This window comes from Suncus etruscus, chromosome 6 (genome assembly GCF_024139225.1).
Source record: "Suncus etruscus isolate mSunEtr1 chromosome 6, mSunEtr1.pri.cur, whole genome shotgun sequence".
Classification (NCBI taxonomy): domain Eukaryota; kingdom Metazoa; phylum Chordata; class Mammalia; order Eulipotyphla; family Soricidae; genus Suncus; species Suncus etruscus.
In genome coordinates, this window is record NC_064853.1 from 57,850,671 (window position 1) to 57,869,088 (window position 18,418).

At 38.0% G+C, this 18,418-nt stretch overlaps 1 non-coding gene across 1 annotated transcript; it reads left to right on the forward strand.

Moving 5' to 3' along the window:
* Positions 1–16,301: 16,301 nt before the first annotated feature.
* Positions 16,302–16,408, forward strand: LOC126013011 (U6 spliceosomal RNA). Its single transcript, XR_007497349.1, has one exon. It is a non-coding gene; the product is annotated as a U6 spliceosomal RNA (small nuclear RNA).
* The last annotated feature ends 2,010 nt before the right edge of the window (positions 16,409–18,418 follow it).

An 18,418-nucleotide genomic window follows, 5' to 3' on the forward strand; every position in this document is an offset into this window, starting at 1 on the left:
ATGGCATTAAGATGGATATGCATGTTGTGAAGGCACAATTTGTTGTTGTGAGCATGTCCTGAAAGAAGTGAAACAACAAATCTCTAGCTCATTCTTTATCTCCTAGATTTATACCATGCCAAAGCTTTCTAGATTGTATTGGCTGGTGTTTAGGTTCAGTCTTTCTTAAAGATTAAGTCTTATACCATCTTAACATGTTTTATATTTGCAAGAAGAGGAAAAATTCTTGTTTTATTAACTCGGTGGTTGGAAATGTACCAAGTGCCCAATATTAAGGAATGCAAAGAAGTATAACATCTGTTCACAGCCCAGAGAATGAACAGGACTTGTAACCTGATAAAGGCAAAGCTTCAAAACATGACAAGTCCTCGTAGCTGATTTACTGGGCATTAGTAAACAATTAAAATAATTAAAATATCGGGCCCGAGAGATAGCACAGCGGCATTTGCCTTGCAAGCAGCCAATCCAGGACCTAGGTGGCTGGTTCAAATCCCGGCATCCCATATGGTCCCCTGTGCCTGCCAGGAGCTATTTCTGAGCAGATAGCCAGGAGTAAAACCTGGACACCACCGGGTGTGGCCCAAAAAAAACAAACAAACAAACAAAATATCCACTGATTCTATTATTTTAATATTATTTCAAGTAAATTGCATGTCACATTCATATCCAACATATGCCATTAAAAATCAAATTCCTACTGTTTTCCAGAACTTCTTTTCTCTTGTAGTAATTATTTAGAACTATGATTTTCTGGGGTTTCTTTGTCATTTAATTTTAAAAAAAAAAGTGGTAAAATCATGTATTCTCTTTTCTAAGTTTAACCATAAGCCAGTGTACATGATCTCTGAAATGCACCCTTGGAGTTTTATTGCTGATTAATTATTCAGAAATGTTTGCTAAGATGATGTTTTAAACTGGTTTTAGATCTGAACAAATCTGTCTAACTTATAAACAATCTGTTAAATTTATGATACATGAAGTGAGGTATCTGTCTTAATTTATGGTAGATGTGTTCAAAGACAACTATAAATGCAAATAATAAAATCTTCACATGGGTGAGTCTCCTTATACTAGGAAGATAAAAGTATTAAAGTAACTAGAGTGGGTTAGATATACAAAGTTTCTGCAGTGTGTTTTGGTAAGTACTATGGGTAGAGATTTCAAACAAATCCTATGTACCACTATTTAAGAGTAATTTTCCCAACCAGTAGTGTGTATGTTGTTTTTATTTTTCCAAAATTGATAATATATCTTCTTAGCAATTTTCATTTTTAAATAATCAATATAATGGGGAAAACTTTAAAGGTAGACATGATTTTCCTTGCTTCCCAATTTTTATAAAATAATCTGAGATTTTATAGTAAACTTTCAAGTACCAACAATCACTAGAATAACTGTATTAGTGGTTTCTAATTAATTTTTGTTTTTGTTTCTTTTGAGTCCAGCAGTGCTCAGGGGGACTATATGAGATGCCTGGGATGGTACCCAGATATGCCTTATATAAGGAAAATGTATTATCCACTGTACTATTGCTTCAGCCCCTCTAATTATTTTCTTATGACCACATTTGTGGAGTCATATTAAAACTAAGAACACCTCATAAATTAAGTAAAGCTTAGCGTATGGAATCAAGAGATTTGCTCTTCATTGGCTATTCTACAGTACAAAAGCTCTTCATGTAAGTTTTCATTTTATGGATTAATGACTAGGAGTCAATTGCCTCATTTTTTTTAAGTTGTACTATATTGATTCTGTTTCATATCAAAAGGATTCCACGTGACCGTTAAGATAATTATGTACCAAAAAAATAGAATCTTGAGGAAAATGAAAATATATAGGACAAAACAAGGCTGAAAACATGCTTATATTGCAAAGTTTTTTTTATTGCTAACTTTGCTATCATATGAGCAATTTTAAAAATGACAAAATTGGGGCGGGTGAAAAAAATGATAGAATTGGTGATAATGAAAGGAAGATGAACTCCTCAGTGTTAAGAACAAGTCTTTCTACATGTGGGCAAAGATTTCAATAACATAAATTATTGAAACCTAAAATAGGCTTCAAGTATAAATTTGCCTGGCATATTTTTTACAAGAATATTGAGTGGATAGATGGATGGATAGATGGATGGATGGATGGATGGATGGATGGATGGATGGATGAATGGATGGGTGAATGGACAGATGGACAGACAGATGGGTGAATGGACAGATGGACAAACAGATGGGTGAATGGACAGATAGACAGACAGATGGGTGTATGAATGGATGGACAAATGGATGGAAGGATGAATGGGTGGATAGATGGATGGATGAACAGATGAGGATAAATTAAATGTTATTTACTCAACCATTTTTGTTAAGTGTCTGTTATGTGCTATAGCATAAGAAAGTGGGAAATAGAATAGACAAATAAATAACAATAGTGAAAGTGACATGATAAAAAAAACAGTTAGTGTGCTATTAGAATTCAATGTGGTAAAGACCTTTTCTACTGAAACGGCAAAAGAGAATATGGTCCTTCTGTTAAGACTTGGAAAATGAATAGAATTTTGTCAGATAGATTCTGAAGAAAGGCCAAGTGGATAATTAGCAAGAGTAGGTTTTAGTTTATGGCTAACTAAGCACTGTATTCTGAGTAATCATTCATACTGTGCCTCTTTAAAGGGAATATAAGGAGCTATTTTGACTGGAGTTTGTAATCTATATGGAACAGTAAGAAACAATATTGAGAAGATAGGTTAGGACACACACACAAGTGTAAGGCTTAGCTGGCCATCTCTCTATGAGAGATGTAGCATTGGAGAACTGACGAAGGTAAAAACCAGGCAAAGTTGGAACTTAAGATGCTGGAACAGTGGTTTACCTGCCTATGGAAGAAAGATACAAACTATACACATGATCCAAGCTAATTTAATAGATTTAAAGATGAAATATCGGGAATTAAAGTAATATGTTATTCTCCCTTTGAGTCCTACATCTAGTTTTATTTAAACCTAGAAGTAGAGGTAGTTAATGTATTAAGAGACAATACCAAATTATTTGCAGATGTTTTATTGTTTTCAACAATAAGTTTAAATAGAAAATGTAACAACTTTTCATATTCAGTCTAAACAGAAAATTGTAGTTCAAGATTTTATTTGAGAGCAAAGACCATTTTGACCTAGAAAAAGTAATGAAATAATTAGAAATACGTTAAATACCGAATTCTACTTCTTAGTTATAAACTAATTGCTAATCAAACATCTACATAATGGTTATGATGGCATTTTATAAATAAATTTAAATGTTTATATTAATGACCCATCCTTCTCCGAAACCTGAGTCGAACAGGGTCTACTGGAAAAGAGTATAAACAACTCCAAAGAAATGTCTTGGCTATGTTTTGAGATGGGTGGATAAGTTTAATGACACACTACCTATCAGAGGCCTACCATATCAGAGGCTGATGACCTCTCCTCGATGTGTTAATAGAAGCTAGGGGAATTTGAGGTTCATCCTGAAAGATTAGAAAAATATTGCTGTTCCTCTTTCATTAGATTATATGGTTGAAAGTTAACCACAGTTTCACTGACTTTCATAATTCTGATGAGAATGTCTTGCTGTGTAGAAATTTAAAAATCAGAAAATATATGTGGTTCCATAGCTGCAGTTGCTCTTGGCTGTGAGCCTTTAGGTGAGCCTTTAGGAAGCAATTCAGAGATGCTGAGTTTATTCAGCAACAAGGAGGGAACAACAAAGGTATCTTAGCACTCCTGATTTCACCACCAGGGCTTAGCATATCATTGAATCCTTTGGAACTAAATATGTCAAGTATTTCTACCCCAAACTTTCACAGAGCCTCAATTTCTCTTTTAAACAAGTACCTCTGGGGCCGGAGGTAAGGCGTTTGCCTTTCATGCAGAAGGTCATCAGTTCGAATGCAGCTTCCCATATGGTCCCCTGTGCCTGCCAGGAGCAATTTCTGAGCATGGAGCCAGGAGTTTCTCCTGAGCACTGCCAGGTGTGACCCAAAAACCACACACACACACACACACAAAAAAAAAACAAGTACCTCTCTGGTACCAAAGATGTTGTCTACTAGATCCCAATCAAGTCCTGAAGATTGAGAGATGCTAGAACCAAGGGGTGGCCAGATCTGAGAAAGAAAAACCAGTATTTGGCCTTAACACAGATACAGAGGTCTGAGAGATAGTACAAGGGGTAAGGTGCTTGCCTTGCACATGCCTGAACCTGGTTTGATCCCTGGCACCACATATGATTTTCCCAAGCACCACCAAAGGTGATAAAATGTGACACCCCTTACACACACACAAAAAAAAAAAAAAAACGTACAGGTACAGAAGCAACCTTCCCCTAAAAGTAGTAACCAGAAACACTATTTGACTTGACTGTTTGATTAAGCAGTTTACTGTGAACCCATTAGAGCAGTATGGGTTGCTATAAGTCCCATGTAAATAATTGTGAATCCTATGTGTATTTTTATTTTCTCTAATAGGTGAGGTTATTGTAAGCTCTTTGGTGTCTTTTATCCTCCGCAGGAGCATCTTGCTTTCCAAACTGCTTTCTTCTTGCTTGGCTTTAGTGGCATACGCACCATGCTGAATTATCTAGGCAATTGGCTTTTGCCAGAATTACTTCTCTAAGGAAATGGTCTTTTTCTTTTCCAGAACTTTAAATCCAAAAGGGATTAGTGGAAGTTTTGAAATCCATAAAAAGTGAACATATAGTCTGCAGTATCAACTTACAATAGTGTTAGGAATCATTCAACAGTATTCTCCATGCATGGAATTATAAAACTCATATAAGACTTCCACAGAGACAGCTTTTAAACTCAGAGACTTCTGAAAGCAAGTAGTTCTAATTTCTTACTCTCTGCAAAAAAGTGCAAGGAAAGAAAAATGAAAACTAGTTGATAGGGGCAGTCTATTTTTTTCCTTTGGTGACTGTTCTTCTTTCCCAATTTTCCTTTCCTGACATTGACATTGGTAACATTGATTAAAGGTAATTACTGTGTTGTGTGAATTTGCCAAGAACTGCAGATTTTGAGGGATTGTGTTCATACTGATATTTGGGTGAGGAAGCTGTCCTTGCACATCTCCTATTGATTAGTCTTAGCAGTCAGCAATAAATATATCAGAAAGTATTGCCTGGGAAGTAGAAAGCCCTCCTTCCAAAGCAAAAACCCTATTAATGCCATGATGGAGCATAAATACCTCAACTGTAGGGGCTGAAAGAAGAGGATGCAAGTGTTTAAGAAAAGAGCTATTGTCCTCATCCTATGTAGTTACACCATATAACACCAAGAATCAACACTTCAGCTTTTCTCACTGTGGAAACAATGTGTTACTGTTTCATTCATATCCAAAGCTATAAATGCAGCTTGTAAATTTTACTAATTTGTTTCTTTTTTCATTTGGTCCTTGAAAAAGTACAACTTACTTTTTGGAAGATGGTAATTTCTAGTGTCATGTTATGCTTGTCTTTTTTGGGGGTTATGAAATTGATGTATTTGTTAAAATTTGTTCGTTTTGTGATTTTTAATTCTCATTTGTGCACTGTACAATAGTGTAGTATATCATGGAGAAAGAAAAAATATGAAGTTATGTTATGGAATGTGTTTTATTTTCAAATGACTGTTGTTGACAATATGTTGATTTATCAAGATACTAAAGGAAGATTCTAAATTTACCAAAATGTGTATATTTTAATAAATGCATAAAGCTTTATTGTGTGCTTTCACATTTTAAAGTGGGTTTATTAAGTAAGTGAGAAGCAAAGGTGGCTTACTATAAAATAGCACAGTACTGTAAATTCCTTCACAGTATACTGACAAAAGGAAAAAAGGAGCTTTCCCAACATTTTGTTAACCTTAATGAGTAGTTGAGGCCTAGTACTTTCTTTCCATTCAGAAATGAAGATAAATAAGTAAACTTTGCCTTAAATGGTTCCATTGTCATTTATTGACAAGCCAGATCAAGAGCTCATTTTTAGAACTAATTGCATTATTGTGGAAAATTTATTTTCAGAATAAAAATATTTTTAAAGTAAAACTAATTGACTATTACAATTTAAATTTGAAGACTTCAGCTATTCTCCAGCCATTTTTAGGTCATCTAATTTCCATGAGCATTAAAGTTCTACTTCAGTGGACACTCAAGAAAATGTGAAGTTATTCAGTCTCCCTTTTATTAGATTAAGGGCTCTATCTGGGATTCTGTCCACTATGTGTCAACCTAGTGACCTCATTTACTGTACCAACTCAGCACCCTTAGTACCCTCCAGAATCCCACTCATTACCCTTATTCATGTTAAGAATAAATCAAAAGAACAGGACCTGGCTACAGTCCCAAACCTACTTATTATCATGTTAATGATGCCTTAATTTAGTTTGCTTTTTGATGGCATGGCAATCAACAACTGAAGAATAGGTAGAGAAATATACAGGGACACCTATTTTTCCAATGCCTAAGATGCAAAAAACTTGCTGTGTTTTATTTCTTTCAATTAATTGATCTCTCTTACAAAGGCTTATCAGGCAGGAAAATAGGGGAAAGAAAAGTAAATTTTAAGTGTATTAATTTACAGAATCATGATTACCTCCAAATTTAGTCTCTTTTTAGATATTAAATATCTTTGGTAGATGAGGCCAGAGTAATAGTACAGTAAGTAGGACATTTGCCTTGCGCATGGCTATTCCTGGTTCAATTCTGGACACCCAATATGGTTTCTGGAGCCGTCAAGAGTGATCCCTGCGTGCAAAGCCAGGAGTAAACCCTGGACACTGCAGCATGTGCCTCAAAACAGTAGTAGTAGTAGTAGTAGTGGTGGTGGTGGTGGTGGTGGTGGTGGTGGTGGTGGTGGTGGTGGTGGTGGTGGTGGTGGTAACAACTTCTGAAACTTCTGGGATTAATGCCCATTCTTTGGATTTCTTTCCTTCCCTCTTACTTCTCTTCAAAATGGGGTCTGGGAGCAGACTACATATGATCTTGTAAGAATGGAAATAGAGGGAAACAGTCCCAGGTTCAGACATGAACAATAGTGCTCTGTGTCTTTTATGCGTACCACTGTACAATGACTACCTGGTGTTTTCTTCCTGGAAGGTGATGACTGAATAAAGGTTGGCCATGTAACGAGGTGAGTTATGATGGCATTCACTCCCAAACCCACCATTTAACTGCCATTTAATCCCTGCAGCTATGAAGTCCCTGCACATGGATGCCTCTTTTAAGGACCTCAGGCCTTTGCTGGTCCACAATCCCCTCTACACTTCCATTTTAAAATTCATTGTTTTCCTCCTCCCTCAATATCTGGGGAACCTGGAGCAGAAATATCTATCTCAAGTCTGCAACCACTTCCTTCAGTAATGATACACTGTCTTTCTGCATTCAATTCACTAGGATGCATAGTTCACTGGGTGCACTGCAGCTGGCTCATAAGTACAATCTTAACTTTTGATAGATGATATTCTTTGAGTCAGCTGCTACTAAAACTTCACTTTCATAAATCTACAATTAGTTATACTGGAAAAAAGATAATAAAAAATAAAAACAAGTTATTGTACTATATTTAACCACCACCTCTGTTGAGATTATTAACAATCATCTCTGGAGGGGAATGACTGACCAAGCTGTGATGTGCTGTCAAGTAGCTTTTTCTCAGCTCTGTGTTCACTACATTACATCAGTTGTGATGTGAGTATTTTACACCTGGCAAACTGGAAAGGACTACAAAAATTTTCCTCTTAAAGAACTGATTACTCAACATTTACCAGCACATTCTGCTTTGTAACTAAGAACCCTTCTATCTTAATATTTTCAATATTTTTCACTCCCATCTCAATCCCAACCCTTAGAAAAAAGGGTTCTTCCTCTTCCTACCCTTCAAAGATGTGCAGGGGTTCTCTTTCCACTTCCCTTCATGTCTGAGCAGGATTCTGTCTTTATATTATCTTCTTTCCTAGGAACAAAAAGCCTGTTGTAGTCATTCCATCTTCCTGGTGGAAGGGTTGTCATTTGCCTATGCTGTGTTAGTGTCCAAGAAGAGTCTCAGAATAGCCTTGAACTATGGACCACCCAACACAACTGAATTAATATTCAAAAATATGACTTTATAAAAAATATGACCTTATTATAAAATAAAAATCCACAGGTTGTGAGCTCACCCCCAATGCTATGTTTCTAACCCCTTAAATGGACAGGTCTGATGAAGCAGAGTAGAGGCGAAGAAAGAATACACCTAGTCGTCAGGAAAGTCAGTGAAGTCGGTCTGCTTTTCACTTCAAGGCCTCTCTCTGCCATGTCCTCCATCTGCCCAAGCCAAAAGTCAAAACTTCTATTTTCTTTATTCAAACGCATCCCCATACCAGGAGGGGGAAGGTCAAGTACTCCAGGTGGGCTTTTACATACCAAACGAAGAGGTTTAGGAAAAGAGGAAGTTGGAGAACACCTTTGTTTAGGTTTTGTAGCTAGTCTCATTTTATACCTTATTACATGAGTCTTAAATGAAAATATTACTTTAAAACCAGTGCTGGAGTAGATGTGGGCAAATTGGAGCCTATCAGCACCATGTCTGGGTACATAAATGGGGCAGTCACTATAAAAGTTTTATTTCTCTTAAAAAAAGTGAAGTTGGAGCTACTGTATGGGCTTGCAACTTTGCCTTTGTGTATCTTTCAAAAGAATTGAAAGAAAGATCTTGAAGATATTTTCTTATAACAATATTATTCACAGTTGCCAAAACAAAAACAACTCAGGTCAATTAAATGTTTAAAGGAAATGTGCTATTCAACTTCTTTATTTATTTGAATATTTCCTAAACATGATCATATCACAATATTACAATAAAAAACTGACTAACATTTCTTGGAATGCTGGAACAAAAACCATCAATATTACTAGAAGGTCAATCTCAGTAATATGTAAAATATTATGTACTATGAGCAAGTGAGTTTTTCCTAGGAATTTGTGGTTGGTTTATCAACTGATCAATGTAATATACCAGCAACATCAATGCCAGGAACAAAGACCCAAAGTATGTGGTCATGTCAATGCTGTATAAAAAACATAACAGTACCCAAAATTCTCATATTAAAAAAAAAAAATGCTCATCTCTCTAAGGCAGGGGTATCAAACTCGCGGCCCGCGGGCCGTTTACAGCCCTCCGTACAACATTTTGTGGCCCACGGCCGGCCTTCAAATATCGCAGTATTTGCAATTATTCGCTTACCAAATAATCGCAATAAAAATTGCATTAGTAAGAAAAAAATCGCATTAAACATTCGCATACCCCGAGCAGTTCCATTCGGGGTATGCAAATGTTTAATGCAATTTTTTGTGATTTTTTTTCTTACTAATGTGATTTTTTTATTGCGAATATTCGGTAAGCGAAATCCCTTATGTGGCCCTGCCTCACTCCGACTTTGCCTTCTGCGGCCCCCAGGTAAATTGAGTTTGAGACCCCTGCTCTATGGAAAAGAAATTTTCATTTGTTGAAGTGATTGTACAAAAAGATTGCAGTTAATATAGCTAATGGCAAAACAATGAGCTTGCCCAAATCAAGCTTAATAAGAAGGTTTCCAGGCCTGGCAGAAAGGGAGAAGAGAAAGTTATTCTTTCCTGTTTTGTTTTGTTGTTGGCCATATCTTGGTGGTGCTCAAAGTGTATTCCAGGCTCCAGGTTCAAGGTTCACTCCAGAGGTGTAGTGAACAGGATCTAAGCCAGCTAGGTATTCAGGGGACAGAGAGATAGCACAGTAATAGGGTGTTTCCTTGCACGTGGCCAACCCAGGATGGGCCCAGGTTTGATCCCCAGCATCCATATGATCCCCCACCCCCGTGCCTGGCAGGAGTGCTTTCTGAGCTCAGAACCAGAAGTAAACCCTAAGCACTGCCAAGTATGATCTCCCAAAAAAATAATAATCCAGGTATTCAATATGCAAAGCCCTGGGAGTATTTCTTTAATGGTAGAGATCTGCAAGGTAAAAAAAAATGTATGAACATAGTGGCCATTGTTACACAACACTTCTACAGGGCTCTACACCATTTTAAAATGGCTAAGATGGAAATGTTAATGTATATTTTTCTATGTCTTTAATTTTAAAAAGTAAAAGGCTGTTCAAAACTGCTTTAAGGTAACTCTTTTTAGGCCATAGCTCAAAATCATTTATAAAAATTAGCTAGTATTGGGGCCGGGTAGGTGGCGCTGGAGGTAAGGTGTCTGCCTTGCAAGCGCTAGCCAAGGAAGGACCGCGGTTCGATCCCCCGGCATCCCATATGGTCCCCCCAAGCCAGGGGCGATTTCTGAGTGCATAGCCAGGAGTAACCCCTGAGCGTCAAACGGGTGTGGCCCAAAAACCAAAAAAAAAAAAAAATTAGCTAGTATAGGGGCTGGAGTGATAGCACAGTGGTAGGGTATTTGCCTTGCACACGACTGACCCAGGATGGACCTCGGTTCGGTTCCCAGTGTCCCATATGATCCCTCTAGCCATGAGCAATTTCTGAGTGCCTACCCAGGGGCACTACTCCTGAGCATACTCCGTGTGGCCTAAAACAACAACAATAAAATAACTATTATACTTAAGGAATTCCAGGGCTCAATCAAATGAAAGATAGAACTTTGTGCAGTGAATCTCAGGGGGGAAATACAGACTCGTATAATCTCTAAATTAAAATTGTCCAGCTTTTGCTACATATATGTGTAAGCCTGTTGCTTCCCATCAGAGACACATACTGTTCTCAGGAAGGGATGAGGCCTCTGCAAGTCAATTAACTGAATATCTCATTCAGTGCTGTGACAGCTTTTCTTCAGAGAAGGGAAATACAAGTGATTTGTGACTCTAATTAACTTCAAACACAGCAACAGAAATACAATTTGGAACAGAGTCTAAAGAGGAAATAGTTCATCCAAATTCAATTTGATGACTGAAAGACTATGATTGAATTTCCTTCCTAGAAAAGACACTCCTCACTGGGAGGGGTGAGGAAAAAGAAAGAGGGGTTCCTAGCAATGGATTTCCCTTCTGTGAAACTCTAGGTCCCAAGGCCCCTTTAGAGTACTGTGAACAAGTTTAAGGTGAAGATACAACATCCTCAATTTCCTCACTCAGTTATATTAACCTTGTAAGGGAAGAGAAATCTGGGTAAACCAGGCTCTTGAGGTGCTGTGCAAGTGTGTCTTGGGGACTAGTGGGAAAAGGGAACCTCTGCCTAGTCTGCTTACAGATTACTGGAATGTCCAATTGTCAGCAAAGTCTGGCTGCCATTGGGGGGGGGCCATTTGTTTAAAATTAAATCTTTCGGTGCCTTCACCAGTAACTCAACCAGAAAGAAGAAGCATAGCATATGAGTGTTAGCTCATATACATTGAGATACAGAATGACTACTGTCAAATTTCAAATCTTTCTCAGAAAGCAAGTTTCAGAAAATATAAGGTCCTTGAGTATGAGTATGAGGTCCCTACATGCCTAAGAGGGGGGCTGGAGTTGCTACAAAGCAAAGAGCATACAGAAGGTAGAGGACACATTTCCAGAGATAAACTAATCTCAGTCACTTTCTGAGGGCTGAGTCCAAATACAACAAAAGCTGAATATACAACAGCCTGATGCCCAAAAAAATCACTCATAGGGGACAAGTAGCTAGTAGGGCACAAAGATCTTGTACTAGGAGGGAGAAGACTTTATGGGTGGTCATGTTAACTTAGTAAAAATATTTCCTATTTCCTGGGGCTGGAGGATAGTAACATGGATAGAGCACCCTGCCACCTGCCTTGGACCATTGAGATTATTGGTTACCTGAGGAGGGAAGGAACTGTGAGAAGAAATGAGTAAAAGGGGTCAGCAGGTAAAATGAGAAAAAATTAAGAAAATCAATCATCAAATATGTCTGAATACTTACGCCAGAGTATATATTTATAATTACTAGGGGAAATAGCCTAAAAATTCAACCTCATACCACAAATTTGAGAATATTTAAATTATAATGTAACATGTTGAATAGTATACCTATTACTCAATAGTGTAAAATATCTAAAAGTATGACTTCAAAGAAAGTTTTATAACATGGAAAAGCTTTGTTATGTTAATTGAGTAGGGGAGGCACTCTCAAGCATACCCAAAGGCCTGAAGACTCAGCAGTACTTGGCCAACTAAGTTAGACAAGTTCAATGCTTGACTGTGTGGTGGTTGGCTAAGAACTAAAAGGGCTATACCCTAAAAAGTGCCCAGGGATGGAAGGTATCCAAGGCTACATTGTAGAATACTTGCAAGGTGCAAAATACTGTTTGATATTATCTATGTGCCTGGCCCTGACTGTCAAATTTTAAAAGCAGGATGCAAAGAGCATGTATATAGTACACCCTTCATTTTGATAAAATGTGTCTTCTATAGCCTAGAAGTAAGATTTTATTTTTTGTCCCCCAATTCACAATACAGACCAGGCAAAGGGCCTGTGTTGAGGTTGGAAATAAGATTTTAAGATTACATAAAATATTAGTCCCTGTTACCTCTAAGAGTCCATCAAGGGTAACGGCATTTTTTTCTTTTTTTTTTCTTTTTATTATTTATTTTCTTTTTTTTTATCTTTATTTAAACACCGTGATTACAAACATGATTATAGTTGTATGATTACAGTCATGTAAAGAACACCCCCCTTCACCAGTGCAACATTCCCACCAGGCATTTTTTTCTTATATTTTCCTATTATTTTTCAAAGTTTTTACTTTTATAATTAGCAATCAGATGCCATTGATCTTTCATCCTGTGAACTAGAGATTTTCTCAAATATTTGTCACACCTTAAATTGAAGCCAGGTACCTCTGGCTTCAATTGTTCAATTGTGAGAGGTATCTGGTACCTCTCACTAAACAATGACACAGATAATAGAAGCTAATTTCTCAAGGTCACACCATTGAATGATTCTCCCTCTTCTATACTGGCACATAGCTTGGGTGCTTTTGTTCCATAAGGAACTATACACAAGTCAAATAAATTGCTTAACTAGTTTTTTCACATGTGTATTATTATAAGGTATTAAATGTTGAAGTTATTTCATCCAGATGACAAGGATATTGAAAAGATATCATAGAAATTACAGTTTTAGAAAATAAAAGTAGATATTGGAGTGTTTAAATGTTGCTTAATCTGGAGCCAGAGCAATAGCACAACAGGTAGGGCATTTGTCTTTGTAGACTATTCTTTCTACAAATATTTATCTACTAGTACCAATTACTGCTCTGATTACTGAAGATTTAGTAAAACAATGAGATGGTTCTTATAAAGTGTGAAGACTCACCTATATTCATTGCAGCACTATTTACAATAGCCAGAATCTGGAAATAACCCAGATGCCCAACAACAGATAAGTGGCTAAAGAAGCTGTGGTACATATACACAATGGAATACTATGCAGCTGTCAGGAAAAATGAAGTCATGAGGGGCCAGAGAGATAGCATAGAGGTAAGGCGTTTGCCTTTCATGCAGAAGGTCAGTGGTTCGGATCCCGGCATCCCATATGGTCCCCCAAGCCTGCCAGGAGTGATTTCTGAGCATAGAGCCAGGAGTAACCCCTGAGTGCTGCTGGGTGTGACCCAAAAATAAAAACAAAAACAAAATAAAGTCATGAAATTTTCTTTTTTTTTTTTTTTTTTTTTTTTTTTGGTTTTTGGTTTTTGGGTAACACCCGGCGGTCTCAGGGGTTACTCCTGGCTGTCTACTCAGAAATAGCTCCTGGCAGGCATGGGGGACCATATGGGACACCGGGATTCAAACCAATCACCTTTGGTCCTGGATCGGCTGCTTGCAAGGCAAATGCCGCTGTGCTATCTCTCCGGGCCCATGAAATTTTCCTATACATGAATGGACATGGGAACTATTGTGCTTAGTGAAATAAGTCAGAGGGTGAGAGATAGACACAGAATAGTCCTACTCATATATGGGTTTGAGGAAAAGTAAAAGACATTATTGTAATAATACCCAGGGACAATAGAGATGAGGATGGAAGGACCTGCCCACAATATGAAGCTTACCACAAAGAGTAGTGAGTTCATCTGGCCTTCCAGCTCAGGAAGGATCTCCTTCCTTCCTGGGAGCTGGGAGTCTCGGCCAGCATGGGTTTTGGCAGATCTCCTTTGTGCCAAAGGCCTTCTTAACCTGGCCTAGAGCAGGGTGTGGGACTAGGGTCACCCCAGCTCCCTTCTACCTCTTTCCTCCGGAGCTCCAGGGCTTCCCCTGGACCACATGCCTGGGCAAGCCAGCAAGGTGGGTTCCTGGGAGGAGTTAATGGGGTACCCTAGGCTTTCCCCACTCCCAAGCCGGCTCCAGAGGGAGGCTTAGGGTGCAGGCTTTGAACTTCCGGCCTTCCTGCTCGGGAAGGATCTCCTTCCTTCCTGGGAGCCGGGAGTCTCAGTCAGCATGGGTTTCGGCAGACCTCCGTTGTGCCAAAGGCCGTTTTTACACTTGGAGGAGCTTAACTGGGGGTGGCAGATAGTTGCTTGGCTGTACTCAGGCAGTCACTGGTAATTTCATACCAGTCTACATGTTTCAAGCGCCCCCACGTGCACAATATATTAATAGTACCCCATATCCTTAAGTATTATGTATACAGAATGTCCATTTTGTATTCTGCTCTTTATCACACCCCTACAAAACTCATTTTTACTCTTTTTTAACTCTCTCACCCCAAACTATCATTACTCCACATTTACCCTTTTTAACTTCAGCACTGCACCATCCAAAACCACAGACCAACATGGTGCACTTGATTTAACACCCACCCAACTATTTCAAAAGCATAAAACAGCAAATATGCCCTTTGAATTTTTATAACTATTTTCTTTGACAGCTATATCTCTTACTTAATATTCTCTTATATAGTGACGATTTTCCCTACTTTTTATCTTTTCTTCTCTTTGTGAACTGATCAATAAGGAATTTGGTGAAAGATTCCCTCAGTTTATCGTTTATGTATGAACCAAGTCTCGGGGATTGTAGGACTTGTTCTTACAGCCCCTATATGTTCCAATAATGCCACGTGGCATTATTCCTTGTTTGCATAAGCACATTAAAATGGTGAAATTCTATACATACAAATAACTTCTTATCTAATAGATATGGGAACACACAAAACTTGTAGTGCAATTGGACCTTACACCCTGAACATTGACATAATGACCTGGCACAGGCCTCAGAAGAATGGGCATTCTCCATTCACCCCTGAACTAAGGAAGCCACCTATGAAACATCCAACATTGTCTAACATCACCTGGAAGCAATGCTCTACCAGGGAAGACCTACCGCTGCTCTGACATCGACCAACTCAAAAGAGACTTCCCTTAACACTGAGAAGACTTAACAACAATAATGTCCTGCTTACTGGACAGGGCTCTCTGCATTGCCCTTTAAATGTGCGGTGAAACTAGAGGACGCTCAACACCAGCCTGACTTCAATGTAGGATATACAGATTCCAGGATCTTTTGCAAATAACAGAGACTGTTTGAAAATTAAAACTGTATTGGCACTACAGACAAGGACTTGGATTAGACAAACTATTCTGCTGGAACCTAGAGCTGGTCTTATGCCAGGAAACTTCAGGGGTAGGGTCTCCTTGTATTTATGCCAAGGCTTTTCCTTTCCATGTCACCCATATTTTGGTGGGCCTATGCAAACAATAATTGCCACTCTAACACCGTTTTTACTTTGCTCCTTTGACTCTAACTCTTAAATAAAAAAAAAACCTACTTAAACTTTTGAGGTTAACATAAACTAATATGCATATACATGGAAATGTAAAAAATACTATGCCTTCAATGTTTCAGGAGTTACGCAAATATCATGGCTTTAAATTGCTTTGTGTACCACTAAGAAATGTTATAATGTATATCTGGAGACTTGAGGGACAAAGTAATTGTACATGGGTTTTGTTTTATTTCTTCTTAATGTTCCTTGACTTTATGTTCAAAATTAAGGTGTCAGCAAGGGGATTTCTTCTGAGAACTCTGTTTATTGGTGATTGTCCTTCCACAGTAACTTTACTTTGTCCTCTTTCTTTGCATCATTGTTCTCATAATTAAAAAAAATAGAGTAGTGAGTTCAGTTAGAGAAATAACTACACTGACAACTATCATGACAATAGTAGTGAATGCCTGTCTCAAATGCAAGCAGGGATTGGAGGAGGAGGGAAATGGGGCATTAGTGATAGGAATAGTGCACTGGTGAAGGGGGGTGTCCTTTTTTATAACTGAAACCCAAGTACATTTTTGTAATCATGGTGCTTAAATAAAGATATTACTTTAAAAAATAACTAAACAGTGCTCGCTTCGGTAGCACATATACTAAAATTGGAGCAATACAGAGAAGATTAGCATGGCCCTTGCGCAAGGATGACATGCAAATTCTTAAAGCGTTCCATATTTTTTGGGGACATTGGTGGTGGGAATGTTGCACTGGTGATGGGGGGGTGCCATCTTATATGACTGAAACCCAACCACAATCATGTTTGTAACCAAGGTGTTTAAATAAAAAATATTAAAAAAAGAAAGTGTAACTTTTTAAATAAAAATTAAGTATTCAACAACAAAAAAAAAAAAACTAAACAAAATAAGTTAATGGCTTTTCCCACTGGAGAAGCCTATGCTATCTCTTGAACTTAAATTTATCCCTATATCTTCCCTCACATTTATCTAATTTCTTTCAATAAAAACTATTATGCTCTTGACTATGTTAAAGAATAAGAGAAGTAGACTGTTTGTCACGAATACAGGCAGGGGGAGGGGGGAGGGCATTGGTGGTGGGAATGTTGCACTGGTGAAGGGGGGTATTCTGTTTATGACTGAAACCCAACTACAAACATGCTTGTAATCATGGTACTTAAATAAAGATTTATATATTAAAAAATTATTATGCTCGGGGCCCGGAGAGATAGCACAGCGGTGTTTGCCTTGCAAGCAGCCAATCCAGGACCAAAGGTGGTTGGTTCGAATCTCGGTGTCCCATATGGTCCCCCGTGCCTGCCAGGAGCTATTTCTGAGCAGACAGCCAGGAGTAACCCCTGAGCAACGCCGGGTGTGGCCCAAAAATCAAAAAAAAAAAATTATTATGCTCACTTTAAAAAAAGTACTAATTTTCCTAACATTCCCTCACATTTATCTAATTTCTTTCAATGAAAACTATTATGCTCACTTCAAAAAAGTACTAATTTTCATAACATGAAGTATATTCATAATTTACAAATAAAATTTACCCCTCATTAAGATCATTTTCTCATGTCGTCTTTAGTGACTGTCATTGCCATGGAAGCCAGCCCTCATAGCCTGCACCTCATCTATATTTCAACCTAACCCTCCCCCCAAGTCTTCTGTCTTCTGATACCATCAGATACTTTCAATTTTTCTGAGAAAAATCTCTTTTCTTGTATCTTCTTGAATGTCCTTCACCTCCTGTTTGCTCTGCAACTCCCATTTGTTCTTTCATTCCTTCTTAAATGTATCTCCTCTGGGCCAGAGAGATAGCATGGAGGCAGGTCATTTACCTTACATACAGAAGGACGGTGATTCGAATCCCGGTATCCCATATGGTCCCCCGAGCCTGCCAGGAGCGATTTCTGAGCATAGAGCCAGGAGTAACCCCTGAGCGCTGCCAGATGTGACAAAAAAAAAAAAAAAAAGAATATATATATCCTCTTAGAATTTCTGGACTCTATCCTCTACTTTACCTCCCTTCCATACTGACATGTTCCCATTGTTTTTTTATAAGGCCCAGGGATTGAATCCAGGGCCTCACACATATGAGGTATAGGCTTACCAGTGATCACATTCACAGCTTCTAATGTAGCATTTCACATGTTAAGTATAGTTTTGTGTTTATATTATCTAGGTCCTTTTACTAATAAAGACCCTCCAAAGTATATGTAAAATAAAATAATAGAACATCTAAATTCTAAAGTATTTCATCTATAAACAGTAAGAATAAAAGTAAGTCCTTTTATTAAGTATATATTTTATTAAGTATATAATATTGCTACTTTATTAGAATATACTAATTGTAACATGTAAATAATATATTGAATGTAAGGTTTAATTTAGTTCATCTTGTACTGTACATTGGACTATAACAATATATAATATACATGTTTATAGTTTGCACAAAATGAAGAGCTTGCTACATATTCTATTGAACTACATATCTCTTAGATTGTCCTTCTGATGGTCTGTCTGGTGGTTATCTACAACTTCAGGTGCTCTAAGATTAGAGGATCTGGGCCCGGAGAGATAGCACAGCGGCGTTTGCCTTGCAAGCAGCCAATCCAGGACCAAAGGTGGTTGGTTCGAATCCCGGTGTCCCATATGGTCCCCTGTGCCTGCCAGGAGCTATTTCTGAGCAGACAGCCAGGACTAACCCCTGAGCACCGCTGGGTGTGGCCCAAAAA